The following is a 14,434-nucleotide window of genomic DNA, read 5'->3' on the forward strand; positions in this document are numbered from 1 at the left end:
AAGTTTTAACTGTTAAATTCTCAAATTCATCTTTCGTGAAAAAGTTTCAATTCTCAAATTTTCAAATCTATTTTTCGTGAGAAAGGTTCAATTGTCAAATTTTCGAATCTATCTTTCGTGAAAAAGTTTCAATTGTAAAATTTTCAAATATATTTTTCGTGAGAAAGTGTCAATTGTCAAATTTTCCAATCTATCTTTCGTGAAAAAGTTTCAACTGTCAAATTTTCAAATTCATCTTTCGTGAGAAAGTTTCAATTGTCAAATTCTCAAATTTATCTTTCGTGAAAAAGTTTTAACTGCTAAATTCTCAAATTCATCTTTCGTGAAAAAGTTTCAATTGTGAAATTCTCAAATTTACCTTTCGTAAAAAAGTTTTAATTGTTAAATTCTCAAATTCATCTTTCGTGAGAAAGTTTCAATTGTCAAATTCTCAAATTAATCTTTCGTGAAAAAGTTTTAACTGTTAAATTCTCAAATTCATCTTTCGTGAAAAAGTTTCAATTGTAAAATTTTCAAATCTATCTTTCGTGAAATAGTTTCAACTGTCAAATTTTAAAATTCATTATTCGAGATAAAGTTTTAACTGTCAAATTTTCAAATTCGCCTTTTGTGAAAAAGGTTCAATTCTCAAATTTTTAAATTCATGTTTCGTAAGAAACGTTCAATTGTCAAATTTTCAAATCTATCTTTCGTGAAAAAGTTTCAAATTTCAAATTCGCAAATGAATCTTTCGTGAGAAAGTTTGAACTTTCAAATTTTCAAATTCATCTTTTGGGAAAAAGTTTCAATACTCAAATTTTCAAATCTATTTTTCGTGAGAAAGTTTCAACTGTCAAATTTTCAAATTCATCTTCCGTGAGAAAATTTCAACTGTCAAATTCTCAAATTCATCTATCGTGAAAAAGTTTCAATTGTAAAATTTTCAAATCTATCTTTCGTGAAATAGTTGCAACTGTCAAATTTTAAAATTCATTATTCAAGATAAAGTTTTAACTGTTAAATTCTCAAATTCATCTTTCGTGAAAAAGTTTCAATTCTCAAATTTTCAAATCTATTTTTCGTGAGAAAGTTTCAATTGTCAAATTTTCGAATCTATCTTTCGTGAAAAAGTTTCAATTGTAAAATTTTCAAATCTATTTTTCCTGAGAAAGTTTCAATTGTCAAATTTTCGAATCTATCTTTCGTGAAAAAGTTTCAACTGTCAAATTTTCAAATCCATCTTTCGTGAGAAAGTTTCAATTGTCAAATTCTCAAATTTATCTTTCGTGAAAAAATTTTAACTGCTAAATTCTCAAATTCGTCTTTCGTGAAAAAGTTTTAACTCTTAAATTCTCAAATTCATCTTTCGTGAAAAAGTTTCAATTGTAAAATTTTCGAATCTATTTTTCGTGAGAAAGTTTCTATTATCAAATTTTCAAATCTATCTTTCGTGAAAAAGTTTCAACTGTCAAATTTTCAAATTCATCTTTCGTGAGAAAGTTTTAACTGTTAAATTCTCAAATTCATCTTTCGTGAAAAACTTTTAACTGTTAAATTCTCAAATTCATCTATCGTGAAAAAGTTTCAATTGTAAAATTTTCAAATCTATCTTTCGTGAAATAGTTTCAACTGTCAAATTTTAAAATTCATTATTCGAGATAAAGTTTTATCTGTCAAATTTTTAAATTCGCCTTTTCTGAAAAAGTTTCAATTCTCAAATTTTCAAATTCATCTTTCCTGAGAAAGTTTCAATTGTCAAATTCTCAAATTCATCTTTCGTGAAAAAGTTTTAACTGTTAAATTCTCAAATTCATCTTTCGTGAAAAAGTTTCAATTGTAAAATTTTCAAATCTATCTTTCGTGAAATAGTTTCAACTGTCAAATTTTAAAATTCATTATTCGAGATAAAGTTTTAACTGTCAAATTTTCAAATTCGCCTTTTGTGAAAAAGGTTCAATTCTCAAATTTTTAAATTCATGTTTCGTAAGAAACGTTCAATTGTCAAATTTTCAAATCTATCTTTCGTGAAAAAGTTTCAAATTTCAAATTCGCAAATGAATCTTTCGTGAGAAAGTTTGAACTTTCAAATTTTCAAATTCAACTTTTGGGAAAAAGTTGCAATTGTAAAATTTTCAAATCTATCTTTCGTGAAATAGTTTCAACTGTCAAATTTTAAAGATCATTATTCGAGATAAAGTTTTAACTGTCAAATTTTCAAATTCGCCTTTTGTGAAAAAGTTTCAATTCTCAAATTTTTAAATTCATGTTTCGTAAGAAACTTTCAATTGTCAAATTTTCAAATCTATCTTTCGTGAAAAAGTTTCAATTGTAAAATTTTCAAATCTATTTATCGAGAGAAAGTTTCAATTGTCAAATTCTCAAATTTACCTTTCGTGAAAAAGTTTTAACTGCTAAATTCTCAAATTCATCTTTCGTGAAAAAGTTTCAATTGTGAAATTCTCAAATTTACCTTTCGTAAAAAAGTTTTAATTGTTAAATTCTCAAATTCATCTTTCGTGAGAAAGTTTCCATTGTCAAATTCTCAAATTAATCTTTCGTGAAAAAGTTTTAACTGTTAAATTCTCAAATTCATCTTTCGTGAAAAAGTTTCAATTGTAAAATTTTCAAATCTATCTTTCGTGAAATAGTTTCAACTGTCAAATTTTAAAATTCATTATTCGAGATAAAGTTTTAACTGTCAAATTTTCAAATTCGCATTTTCTGAAAAAGTTTCAATTCTCAAATTTTTAAATTCATGTTTCGTAAGAAACTTTCAATTGTCAAATTTTCAAATCTATCTTTCGTGAAAAAGTTTCAATTTTCAAATTCTCAAATGAATCTTTCGTGAGAAAGTTTTAACTTTCAAATTTTCAAATTCGTCTTTTGTGAAAAAGTTTCAATACTCAAATTTTCAAATCTATTTTTCGTGAGAAACTTTCAACTATCAAATTTTCAAATGCATCTTTCGTGAGAACGTTTCAACTGTCAAATTCTCAAATTCATCTATCGTGAAAAAGTTTCAATTGTAAAATTTTCAAATCTATCTTTCGTGAAATAGTTGCAACTGTCAAATTTTAAAATTGATTATTCGAGATAAAGTTTTAACTGTTAAATTCTCAAATTCATCTTTCGTGAAAAAGTTTCAATTCTCAAATTTTCAAATCTATTTTTCGTGAGAAAGGTTCAATTGTCAAATTTTCGAATCTATCTTTCGTGAAAAAGTTTCAATTGTAAAATTTTCAAATCTATTTTTCCTGAGAAAGTTTCAATTGTCAAATTTTCGAATCTATCTTTCGTGAAAAAGTTTCAACTGTCAAATTTTCAAATTCATCTTTCGTGAGAACGTTTCAACTGTCAAATTCTCAAATTCATCTATCGTGAAAAAGTTTCAATTGTAAAATTTTCAAATCTATCTTTCGTGAAATAGTTGCAACTGTCAAATTTTAAAATTGATTATTCGAGATAAAGTTTTAACTGTTAAATTCTCAAATTCATCTTTCGTGAAAAAGTTTCAATTCTCAAATTTTCAAATCTATTTTTCGTGAGAAAGGTTCAATTGTCAAATTTTCGAATCTATCTTTCGTGAAAAAGTTTCAATTGTAAAATTTTCAAATATATTTTTCGTGAGAAAGTGTCAATTGTCAAATTTTCCAATCTATCTTTCGTGAAAAAGTTTCAACTGTCAAATTTTCAAATTCATCTTTCGTGAGAAAGTTTCAATTGTCAAATTCTCAAATTTATCTTTCGTGAAAAAATTTTAACTGCTAAATTCTCAAATTCGTCTTTCGTGAAAAAGTTTTAACTCTTAAATTTTCAAATCTATTTTTCGTGAGAAAGTTTCAACTGTCAAATTTTCAAATTCATCTTCCGTGAGAAAATTTCAACTGTCAAATTCTCAAATTCATCTATCGTGAAAAAGTTTCAATTGTAAAATTTTCAAATCTATCTTTCGTGAAATAGTTGCAACTGTCAAATTTTAAAATTCATTATTCAAGATAAAGTTTTAACTGTTAAATTCTCAAATTCATCTTTCGTGAAAAAGTTTCAATTCTCAAATTTTCAAATCTATTTTTCGTGAGAAAGTTTCAATTGTCAAATTTTCGAATCTATCTTTCGTGAAAAAGTTTCAATTGTAAAATTTTCAAATCTATTTTTCCTGAGTAAGTTTCAATTGTCAAATTTTCGAATCTATCTTTCGTGAAAAAGTTTCAACTGTCAAATTTTCAAATCCATCTTTCGTGAGAAAGTTTCAATTGTCAAATTCTCAAATTTATCTTTCGTGAAAAAATTTTAACTGCTAAATTCTCAAATTCGTCTTTCGTGAAAAAGTTTTAACTCTTAAATTCTCAAATTCATCTTTCGTGAAAAAGTTTCAATTGTAAAATTTTCGAATCTATTTTTCGTGAGAAAGTTTCTATTATCAAATTTTCAAATCTATCTTTCGTGAAAAAGTTTCAACTGTCAAATTTTCAAATTCATCTTTCGTGAGAAAGTTTTAACTGTTAAATTCTCAAATTCATCTTTCGTGAAAAACTTTTAACTGTTAAATTCTCAAATTCATCTATCGTGAAAAAGTTTCAATTGTAAAATTTTCAAATCTATCTTTCGTGAAATAGTTTCAACTGTCAAATTTTAAAATTCATTATTCGAGATAAAGTTTTAACTGTCAAATTTTTAAATTCGCCTTTTCTGAAAAAGTTTCAATTCTCAAATTTTCAAATTCATCTTTCGTGAGAAAGTTTCAATTGTCAAATTCTCAAATTTATCTTTCGTGAAAAAGTTTTAACTGCTCAATTCTCAAATTCATCTTTCATGAAAAAGTTCCAATTGTGAAATTCTCAAATTTACCTTTCGTAAAAAAGTTTTAATTGTTCAATTCTCAAATTCATCTTTCCTGAGAAAGTTTCAATTTTCAAATTCTCAAATTCATCTTTCGTGAAAAAGTTTTAACTGTTAAATTCTCAAATTCATCTTTCGTGAAAAAGTTTCAATTGTAAAATTTTCAAATCTATCTTTCGTGTAATAGTTTCAACTGTCAAATTTTAAAATTCATTATTCGAGATAAAGTTTTAACTGTCAAATTTTCAAATTAGCCTTTTGTGAAAAAGGTTCAATTCTCCAATTTTTAAATTCATGTTTCGTAAGAAACGTTCAATTGTCAAATTTTCAAATCTATCTTTCGTGAAAAAGTTTCAAATTTCAAATTCGCAAATGAATCTTTCGTGAGAAAGTTTGAACTTTCAAATTTTCAAATTCATCTTTTGGGAAAAAGTTTCAATACTCAAATTTTCAAATCTATTTTTCGTGATAAAGTTTCAACTGTCAAATTTTCAAATTCATCTTCCGTGAGAAAATTTCAACTGTCAAATTCTCAAATTCATCTATCGTGAAAAAGTTTCAATTCTCAAATTTTCAAATCTATTTTTCGTGAGAAAGGTTCAATTGTCAAATTTTCGAATCTATCTTTCGTGAAAAAGTTTCAATTGTAAAATTTTCAAATCTATTTTTCCTGAGAAAGTTTCAATTGTCAAATTTTCGAATCTATCTTTCGTGAAAAAGTTTCAACTGTCAAATTTTTAAATTCGCCTTTTCTGAAAAAGTTTCAATTCTCAAATTTTCAAATTCATCTTTCGTGAGAAAGTTTCAATTGTCAAATTCTCAAATTTATCTTTCGTGAAAAAGTTTGAACTGCTCAATTCTCAAATTCATCTTTCGTGAAAAAGTTCCAATTGTGAAATTCTCAAATTCACCTTTCGTAAAAAAGTTTTAATTGTTAAATTCTCAAATTCATCTTTCCTGAGAAAGTTTCAATTGTCAAATTCTCAAATTCATCTTTCGTGAAAAAGTTTTAACTGTTAAATTCTCAAATTCATCTTTCGTGAAAAAGTTTCAATTGTAAAATTTTCAAATCTATCTTTCGTGAAATAGTTTCAACTGTCAAATTTTGAAATTCATTATTCGAGATAAAGTTTTAACTGCTAAATTCTCAAATTCATCTTTCGTGAAATAGTTTCAACTGTCAAATTTTGAAATTCATTATTCGAGATAAAGTTTTAACTGTTAAATTCTCAAATTCATCTTTCGTGAGAAAGTTTCAATTGTCAAATTCTCAAATTCATCTTTGGTGAAAAAGTTTTAACTGTTAAATTCTCAAATTCATCTTTCGTGAAAAAGTTGCAATTGTAAAATTTTCAAATCTATCTTTCGTGAAATAGTTTCAACTGTCAAATTTTAAAGATTATTATTCGAGATAAAGTTTTAACTGTCAAATTTTCAAATTCGCCTTTTGTGAAAAAGTTTCAATTCTCAAATTTTTAAATTCATGTTTCGTAAGAAACTTTCAATTGTCAAATTTTCAAATCTATCTTTCGTGAAAAAGTTTCAATTGTAAAATTTTCAAATCTATTTATCGAGAGAAAGTTTCTATTATCAAATTTTCAAATCTATCTTTCGTCAAAAAGTTTCAACTGTCAAATTTTCAAATTCATCTTTCGTGAGAAAGTTTCAATTGTCAAATTCTCAAATTTATCTTTCGTGAAAAAGTTTTAACTGCTAAATTCTCAAATTCATCTTTCGTGAAAAAGTTTCAATTGTGAAATTCTCAAATTTACCTTTCGTAAAAAAGTTTTAATTGTTAAATTCTCAAATTCATCTTTCGTGAGAAAGTTTCAATTGTCAAATTCTCAAATTAATCTTTCGTGAAAAAGTTTTAACTGTTAAATTCTCAAATTCATCTTTCGTGAAAAAGTTTCAATTGTAAAATTTTCAAATCTATCTTTCGTGAAATAGTTTCAACTGTCAAATTTTAAAATTCATTATTCGAGATAAAGTTTTAACTGTCAAATTTTCAAATTCGCATTTTCTGAAAAAGTTTCAATTCTCAAATTTTTAAATTCATGTTTCGTAAGAAACTTTCAATTGTCAAATTTTCAAATCTATCTTTCGTGAAAAAGTTTCAATTGTAAAATTTTCAAATCTATTTATCGAGAGAAAGTTTCTATTATCAAATTTTCAAATTCGTCTTTTGTGAAAAAGTTTCAATACTCAAATTTTCAAATCTATTTTTCGTGAGAAACTTTCAACTATCAAATTTTCAAATGCATCTTTCGTGAGAACGTTTCAACTGTCAAATTCTCAAATTCATCTATCGTGAAAAAGTTTCAATTGTAAAATTTTCAAATCTATCTTTCGTGAAATAGTTGCAACTGTCAAATTTTAAAATTGATTATTCGAGATAAAGTTTTAACTGTTAAATTCTCAAATTCATCTTTCGTGAAAAAGTTTCAATTCTCAAATTTTCAAATCTATTTTTCGTGAGAAAGTTTCAATTGTCAAATTTTCGAATCTGTCTTTCGTGAAAAAGTTTCAATTGTAAAATTTTCAAATCTATTTTTCCTGAGAAAGTTTCAATTGTCAAATTTTCGAATCTATCTTTCGTGAAAAAGTTTCAACTGTCAAATTTTCAAATCCATCTTTCGTGAGAAAGTTTCAATTGTCAAATTCTCAAATTTATCTTTCGTGAAAAAATTTTAACTGCTAAATTCTCAAATTCGTCTTTCGTGAAAAAGTTTTAACTCTTAAATTCTCAAATTCATCTTTCGTGAAAAAGTTTCAATTGTAAAATTTTCGAATCTATTTTTCGTGAGAAAGTTTCTATTATCAAATTTTCAAATCTATCTTTCGTGAAAAAGTTTCAACTGTCAAATTTTCAAATTCATCTTTCGTGAGAAAGTTTTAACTGTTAAATTCTCAAATTCATCTTTCGTGAAAAACTTTTAACTGTTAAATTCTCAAATTCATCTATCGTGAAAAAGTTTCAATTGTAAAATTTTCAAATCTATCTTTCGTGAAATAGTTTCAACTGTCAAATTTTAAAATTCATTATTCGAGATAAAGTTTTAACTGTCAAATTTTTAAATTCGCCTTTTCTGAAAAAGTTTCAATTCTCAAATTTTCAAATTCATCTTTCGTGAGAAAGTTTCAATTGTCAAATTCTCAAATTTATCTTTCGTGAAAAAGTTTTAACTGCTCAATTCTCAAATTCATCTTTCGTGAAAAAGTTCCAATTGTGAAATTCTCAAATTTACCTTTCGTAAAAAAGTTTTAATTGTTAAATTCTCAAATTCATTTTTCCTGAGAAAGTTTCAATTGTCAAATTCTCAAATTCATCTTTCGTGAAAAAGTTTTAACTGTTAAATTCTCAAATTCATCTTTCGTGAAAAAGTTTCAATTGTAAAATTTTCAAATCTATCTTTCGTGAAATAGTTTCAACTGTCAAATTTTAAAATTCATTATTCGAGATAAAGTTTTAACTGTCAAATTTTCAAATTCGCCTTTTGTGAAAAAGGTTCAATTCTCAAATTTTTAAATTCATGTTTCGTAAGAAACGTTCAATTGTCAAATTTTCAAATCTATCTTTCGTGAAAAAGATTCAAATTTCAAATTCGCAAATGAATCTTTCGTGAGAAAGTTTGAACTTTCAAATTTTCAAATTCAACTTTTGGGAAAAAGTTGCAATTGTAAAATTTTCAAATCTATCTTTCGTGAAATAGTTTCAACTGTCAAATTTTAAAGATCATTATTCGAGATAAAGTTTTAACTGTCAAATTTTCAAATTCGCCTTTTGTGAAAAAGTTTCAATTCTCAAATTTTTAAATTCATGTTTCGTAAGAAACTTTCAATTGTCAAATTTTCAAATCTATCTTTCGTGAAAAAGTTTCAATTGTAAAATTTTCAAATCTATTTATCGAGAGAAAGTTTCTATTATCAAATTTTCAAATCTATCTTTCGTCAAAAAGTTTCAACTGTCAAATTTTCAAATTCATCTTTCGTGAGAAAGTTTCAATTGTCAAATTCTCAAATTTACCTTTCGTGAAAAAGTTTTAACTGCTAAATTCTCAAATTCATCTTTCGTGAAAAAGTTTCAATTGTGAAATTCTCAAATTTACCTTTCGTAAAAAAGTTTTAATTGTTAAATTCTCAAATTCATCTTTCGTGAGAAAGTTTCAATTGTCAAATTCTCAAATTAATCTTTCCTGAAAAAGTTTTAATTGTTAAATTCTCAAATTCATCTTTCGTGAAAAAGTTTCAATTGTAAAATTTTCAAATGTATCTTTCGTGAAATAGTTTCAACTGTCAAATTTTAAAATTCATTATTCGAGATAAAGTTTTAACTGTCAAATTTTTAAATTCGCCTTTTCTGAAAAAGTTTCAATTCTCAAATTTTCAAATTCATCTTTCGTGAGAAAGTTTCAATTGTCAAATTCTCAAATTTATCTTTCGTGAAAAAGTTTTAACTGCTCAATTCTCAAATTCATCTTTCATGAAAAAGTTCCAATTGTGAAATTCTCAAATTTACCTTTCGTAAAAAAGTTTTAATTGTTCAATTCTCAAATTCATCTTTCCTGAGAAAGTTTCAATTTTCAAATTCTCAAATTCATCTTTCGTGAAAAAGTTTTAACTGTTAAATTCTCAAATTCATCTTTCGTGAAAAAGTTTCAATTGTAAAATTTTCAAATCTATCTTTCGTGTAATAGTTTCAACTGTCAAATTTTAAAATTCATTATTCGAGATAAAGTTTTAACTGTCAAATTTTCAAATTAGCCTTTTGTGAAAAAGGTTCAATTCTCCAATTTTTAAATTCATGTTTCGTAAGAAACGTTCAATTGTCAAATTTTCAAATCTATCTTTCGTGAAAAAGTTTCAAATTTCAAATTCTCAAATGAATCTTTCGTGAGAAAGTTTTAACTTTCAAATTTTCAAATTCGTCTTTTGTGAAAAAGTTTCAATACTCAAATTTTCAAATCTATTTTTCGTGAGAAACTTTCAACTATCAAATTTTCAAATGCATCTTTCGTGAGAACGTTTCAACTGTCAAATTCTCAAATTCATCTTTCGTGAAAAAGTTTCAATTGTAAAATTTTCAAATCTATCTTTCGTGAAATAGTTTCAACTGTCAAATTTTAAAATTCATTATTCGAGATAAAGTTTTAACTGTCAAATTTTCAAATTCGCATTTTCTGAAAAAGTTTCAATTCTCAAATTTTTAAATTCATGTTTCGTAAGAAACTTTCAATTGTCAAATTTTCAAATCTATCTTTCGTGAAAAAGTTTCAATTTTCAAATTCTCAAATGAATCTTTCGTGAGAAAGTTTTAACTTTCAAATTTTCAAATTCGTCTTTTGTGAAAAAGTTTCAATACTCAAATTTTCAAATCTATTTTTCGTGAGAAACTTTCAACTATCAAATTTTCAAATGCATCTTTCGTGAGAACGTTTCAACTGTCAAATTCTCAAATTCATCTATCGTGAAAAAGTTTCAATTGTAAAATTTTCAAATCTATCTTTCGTGAAATAGTTGCAACTGTCAAATTTTAAAATTGATTATTCGAGATAAAGTTTTAACTGTTAAATTCTCAAATTCATCTTTCGTGAAAAAGTTTCAATTCTCAAATTTTCAAATCTATTTTTCGTGAGAAAGGTTCAATTGTCAAATTTTCGAATCTATCTTTCGTGAAAAAGTTTCAATTGTAAAATTTTCAAATCTATTTTTCGTGAGAAAGGTTCAATTGTCAAATTTTCGAATCTATCTTTCGTGAAAAAGTTTCAATTGTAAGATTTTCAAATCTATTTTTCCTGAGAAAGTTTCAATTGTCAAATTTTCGAATCTATCTTTCGTGAAAAAGTTTCAACTGTCAAATTTTTAAATTCGCCTTTTCTGAAAAAGTTTCAATTCTCAAATTTTCAAATTCATCTTTCGTGAGAAAGTTTCAATTGTCAAATTCTCAAATTTATCTTTCGTGAAAAAGTTTGAACTGCTCAATTCTCAAATTCATCTTTCGTGAAAAAGTTCCAATTGTGAAATTCTCAAATTCACCTTTCGTAAAAAAGTTTTAATTGTTAAATTCTCAAATTCATCTTTCCTGAGAAAGTTTCAATTGTCAAATTCTCAAATTCATCTTTCGTGAAAAAGTTTTAACTGTTAAATTCTCAAATTCATCTTTCGTGAAAAAGTTTCAATTGTAAAATTTTCAAATCTATCTTTCGTGAAATAGTTTCAACTGTCAAATTTTAAAATTCATTATTCGAGATAAAGTTTTAACTGTCAAATTTTCAAATTCGCATTTTCTGAAAAAGTTTCAATTCTCAAATTTTTAAATTCATGTTTCGTAAGAAACTTTCAATTGTCAAATTTTCAAATCTATCTTTCGTGAAAAAGTTTCAATTTTCAAATTCTCAAATGAATCTTTCGTGAGAAAGTTTTAACTTTCAAATTTTCAAATTCGTCTTTTGTGAAAAAGTTTCAATACTCAAATTTTCAAATCTATTTTTCGTGAGAAACTTTCAACTATCAAATTTTCAAATTCATCTTTCGTGAGAACGTTTCAACTGTCAAATTCTCAAATTCATCTATCGTGAAAAAGTTTCAATTGTAAAATTTTCAAATCTATCTTTCGTGAAATAGTTGCAACTGTCAAATTTTAAAATTGATTGTTCGAGATAAAGTTTTAACTGTTAAATTCTCAAATTCATCTTTCGTGAAAAAGTTTCAATTCTCAAATTTTCAAATCTATTTTTCGTGAGAAAGGTTCAATTGTCAAATTTTCGAATCTATCTTTCGTGAAAAAGTTTCAATTGTAAAATTTTCAAATATATTTTTCGTGAGAAAGTGTCAATTGTCAAATTTTCCAATCTATCTTTCGTGAAAAAGTTTCAACTGTCAAATTTTCAAATTCATCTTTCGTGAGAAAGTTTCAATTGTCAAATTCTCAAATTTATCTTTCGTGAAAAAATTTTAACTGCTAAATTCTCAAATTCGTCTTTCGTGAAAAAGTTTTAACTCTTAAATTCTCAAATTCATCTTTCGTGAAAAAGTTTCAATTCTAAAATTTTCGAATCTATTTTTCGTGAGAAAGGTTCTATTATCAAATTTTCAAATCTATCTTTCGTGAAAAAGTTTTAACTGTTAAATTCTCAAATTCATCTTTCGTGAGAAAGTTTTAACTGTTAAATTCTCAAATTCATCTTTCGTGAAAAACTTTTAACTGTTAAATTCTCAAATTCATCTATAGTGAAAAAGTTTCAATTGTAAAATTTTCAAATCTATCTTTCGTGAAATAGTTTCAACTGTCAAATTTTGAAATTCATTATTCGAGATAAAGTTTTAACTGTTAAATTCTCAAATTCATCTTTCGTGAGAAAGTTTCAATTGTCAAATTCTCAAATTCATCTTTGGTGAAAAAGTTTTAACTGTTAAATTCTCAAATTCATCTTTCGTGAAAAAGTTGCAATTGTAAAATTTTCAAATCTATCTTTCGTGAAATAGTTTCAACTGTCAAATTTTAAAGATCATTATTCGAGATAAAGTTTTAACTGTCAAATTTTCAAATTCGCCTTTTGTGAAAAAGTTTCAATTCTCAAATTTTTAAATTCATGTTTCGTAAGAAACTTTCAATTGTCAAATTTTCAAATCTATCTTTCGTGAAAAAATTTCAATTGTAAAATTTTCAAATCTATTTATCGAGAGAAAGTTTCTATTATCAAATTTTCAAATCTATCTTTCGTCAAAAAGTTTCAACTGTCAAATTTTCAAATTCATCTTTCGTGAGAAAGTTTCAATTGTCAAATTCTCAAATTTATCTTTCGTGAAAAAGTTTTAACTGCTAAATTCTCAAATTCATCTTTCGTGAAAAAGTTTCAATTGTGAAATTCTCAAATTTACCTTTCGTAAAAAAGTTTTAATTGTTAAATTCTCAAATTCATCTTTCGTGAGAAAATTTCAATTGTCAAATTCTCAAATTAATCTTTCGTGAAAAAGTTTTAACTGTTAAATTCTCAAATTCATCTTTCGTGAAAAAGTTTCAATTGTAAAATTTTCAAATCTATCTTTCGTGAAATAGTTTCAACTGTCAAATTTTAAAATTCATTATTCGAGATAAAGTTTTAACTGTCAAATTTTCAAATTCGCATTTTCTGAAAAAGTTTCAATTCTCAAATTTTTAAATTCATGTTTCGTAAGAAACTTTCAATTGTCAAATTTTCAAATCTATCTTTCGTGAAAAAGTTTCAATTTTCAAATTCTCAAATGAATCTTTCGTGAGAAAGTTTTAACTTTCAAATTTTCAAATTCGTCTTTTGTGAAAAAGTTTCAATACTCAAATTTTCAAATCTATTTTTCGTGAGAAACTTTCAACTATCAAATTTTCAAATGCATCTTTCGTGAGAACGTTTCAACTGTCAAATTCTCAAATTCATCTATCGTGAAAAAGTTTCAACGGTAAAATTTTCAAATCTATCTTTCGTGAAATAGTTGCAACTGTCAAATTTTAAAATTGATTATTCGAGATAAAGTTTTAACTGTTAAATTCTCAAATTCATCTTTCGTGAAAAAGTTTCAATTCTCAAATTTTCAAATCTATTTTTCGTGAGAAAGGTTCAATTGTCAAATTTTCGAATCTATCTTTCGTGAAAAAGTTTCAATTGTAAAATTTTCAAATCTATTTTTCCTGAGAAAGTTTCAATTGTCAAATTTTCGAATCTATCTTTCGTGAAAAAGTTTCAACTGTCAAATTTTCAAATTCATCTTTCGTGAGAACGTTTCAACTGTCAAATTCTCAAATTCATCTATCGTGAAAAAGTTTCAATTGTAAAATTTTCAAATCTATCTTTCGTGAAATAGTTGCAACTGTCAAATTTTAAAATTGATTATTCGAGATAAAGTTTTAACTGTTAAATTCTCAAATTCATCTTTCGTGAAAAAGTTTCAATTCTCAAATTTTCAAATCTATTTTTCGTGAGAAAGGTTCAATTGTCAAATTTTCGAATCTATCTTTCGTGAAAAAGTTTCAATTGTAAAATTTTCAAATATATTTTTCGTGAGAAAGTGTCAATTGTCAAATTTTCCAATCTATCTTTCGTGAAAAAGTTTCAACTGTCAAATTTTCAAATTCATCTTTCGTGAGAAAGTTTCAATTGTCAAATTCTCAAATTTATCTTTCGTGAAAAAGTTTTAACTGCTAAATTCTCAAATTCATCTTTCGTGAAAAAGTTTCAATTGTGAAATTCTCAAATTTACCTTTCGTAAAAAAGTTTTAATTGTTAAATTCTCAAATTCATCTTTCGTGAGAAAGTTTCAATTGTCAAATTCTCAAATTAATCTTTCGTGAAAAAGTTTTAACTGTTAAATTCTCAAATTCATCTTTCGTGAAAAAGTTTCAATTGTAAAATTTTCAAATCTATCTTTCGTGAAATAGTTTCAACTGTCAAATTTTAAAATTCATTATTCGAGATAAAGTTTTAACTGTCAAATTTTCAAATTCGCCTTTTGTGAAAAAGGTTCAATTCTCAAATTTTTAAATTCATGTTTCGTAAGAAACGTTCAATTGTCAAATTTTCAAATCTATCTTTCGTGAAAAAGTTTCAAATTTCAAATTCGCAAATGAATCTTTCGTGAGAAA

This window comes from Venturia canescens, chromosome 7 (assembly GCF_019457755.1).
Source record: "Venturia canescens isolate UGA chromosome 7, ASM1945775v1, whole genome shotgun sequence".
In the NCBI taxonomy this organism is placed as follows: Eukaryota; Metazoa; Arthropoda; class Insecta; order Hymenoptera; family Ichneumonidae; genus Venturia; species Venturia canescens.